The sequence below is a fragment of the Mizuhopecten yessoensis genome, unplaced genomic scaffold (genome assembly GCF_002113885.1).
Source record: "Mizuhopecten yessoensis strain PY_sf001 unplaced genomic scaffold, ASM211388v2 scaffold11173, whole genome shotgun sequence".
Taxonomy (NCBI): domain Eukaryota; kingdom Metazoa; phylum Mollusca; class Bivalvia; order Pectinida; family Pectinidae; genus Mizuhopecten; species Mizuhopecten yessoensis.
In genome coordinates, this window is record NW_018408916.1 from 2957937 (window position 1) to 2960619 (window position 2683).

Consider the following 2683-nt stretch of genomic DNA (forward strand, 5'->3'; position numbering starts at 1 on the left):
TAACATAAAAGATATAGATATGATATGTCGAGAACAATCCAATCAAATTCCAATCGGTCTAAGGAGGAACTTCTCTTAGTTTCAAAAACAGTAATCAAAACCTGCAACACTTCCCGAGACATAAAATATGATGTTGGTTTCGTTCATGTAAAAAAAATATGACAAAAGGGCGGATATTAGACGATAGGTTTAGACTCTGTCCGTTTGTTCTTCTGTCCATAAGAATATTCCTTTCGTCCGAAAATATTTTCCTTGGCATATCGTCCATGTTTTTCCTCCTGGGGTAACCATATATGGTACGCAAGTACATCTTGAACTGTTGGATTGCTGAGTATAAGCAGTTAGTCACCGAGACCTATGGGTTGGCCTTTGGCTTCGACCTTTGAAATCTTTGTCCGGGACACATCTTCTGTACTACTCCACCTGGAGTAACCAGAATCGGTAAACTAGTTCATTTTAGGATGGCGGAGGACAAGAAGAACGTCACTGTGGATTATTCATTGACCATTTACGTCAGTCTTTGAAAATCTGTGTCCGGTGCATATCAAATATATAGGTTAACAATTACATTTGAATACTTTTTTGAAGTTCAAACGGAAAATAGAAAATAACAGGTATTATTAAATAAAATAAATTTTAAAAAATATGTGTACATTTTTGCGGAGAAGATGACTTTTAGAGATAGACGTTTTTTGGTCAACAACATACACACAATATTACAAATATAACTACATGTTTGCAAAGTTGCTTCTGAGTGCCAAGGATACATGTATATATAGATGCATTCAATGTGTATGCTTGAAGCGTTGTGAATAGAGTTGAAATTTTAAATACACCCATTATCGCCAAGTGTATGCGGATGATTGCGACACCGTGCCAATCGCGTCCATCATCCAACCGACAATGACTGAGCACACTTCACAAGTAGGAAAAAAATGTCCGTGAACTTGATATCATAATATTTAGCTCATTCAATATATGCATATGACAGCCTTTGGCGTTACAATTGTTTTCTTGAACAGTTTCATAAAGAGTGAGTACGTTTAAAAAAAAGCTATACCTTTAAAGGAGCTTAATCAGATCAGATTCTTCATCATTACTTTTAATAAACAGAGAAAATGGCATTTATATTGATACTACGTTTATTCCATGTACGATAAAGGGATTTATATGTTGCCTCAATTTTAACATTTATACACAATACAGTATAAATTCCATGGTCTTTACCACTTTACCACCACAAAACCGAAATATGAAATCGATGAAAATCGGGAACACGAAGTACGCGATTTTTGAGATTGTTATTGTTTCTCATTCAATTCGATATCCAATTAAATTGCTAACGCATTTCAAGATTATATTTTTTTTCATTTAAAACTTGAAAACATTTTTTAATAAAAAACAACAATAATGTTGTCACTATAGTGATGATGGAATGGTGATATATGGATGATTATAATGATGCTGTTGAAGATGAGATGATGATGATGATGATGATGATGATGATGATGATATATGGACGACTATAGTGATGATGGAATGCTAATATATGGATCATTATAGTGATGCTGTTGAAGATGAGATGATGATGATGATGATGATGATGCTGATGATGCCGATGATGGTGATGATGATGATGATGATGATGATGATGATGATGATGATGATGACCATATAAATTCGGTAGGTAATACTAAACCAAAGAAAGTAATTTAAATATGTTTGTTTCATTAAATATTACTGTTTATTATTTAAAATGTAGGATGTATGGGTTGAAAGAGGCGTGGTAGTCTAGTAGTAGGACGCCGGGCTCGTGACCCAAGGGTTGCGGGTTCGAGTCACCACACGGCACTGTGTGGTATCTTTGAACAAGATACTTTACTCCGCTTGTTACTCAGTCTACTCAACTGTAAATGTTAGCTGTGAGCGCCGAAAAGGCAGCAGCGGCTCACAGGGAGTTGAGAAAGATATTGGCTGGTTGCAAAGGCTCTATAAACACGGATAATAAATAAGGAACCGCTTTGAGACGACCTACGAACTAGGTTGTGATTATTTATTATTATTATAACAACATTAACACATTTCTGTATGAGAAAATGTCTGATAATGCAGTAAAAATGTTATCCAACACAATGATGAGCAAAAAAAAAGAAGGTATTCTTGGAAATGCTTAGGTTTACAAGAGTTACAAGAATTTTCAGCAATGAATACAAAGTCAGCCTTCGGATTGTATGTACATGTATGATGTTCGGACTGTATGTACATGTATGATGTTCGGACTGTATGTACATGTATAATGTTCGGACTGTATATACATGTATGATGTTCCGACTGTTTGTACATGTATGATGTTCGGATTGTAGGTTGTACATGTATGATGTTCGGACTGTATGTACATGAATGATGTTCGGACTGTGTGTACATGTATTATGTTCGGACTGTATGTACATGTATGATGTTCGGACTGTATGTACATGTATGATGTTCGGAGTATATGTACATGTATGATATTCGGATTGTATGTTGTACATGTATGATGTTCCGACTGTTTGTACATGTTTGATGTTCGGATTCTAGGTTGTACATGTATGATGTTCGGACTGTATGTACATGTATGATATTCGGATTGTATGTTGTACATGTATGATGTTCCGACTGTTTGTACATGTATGATGTTCGGATT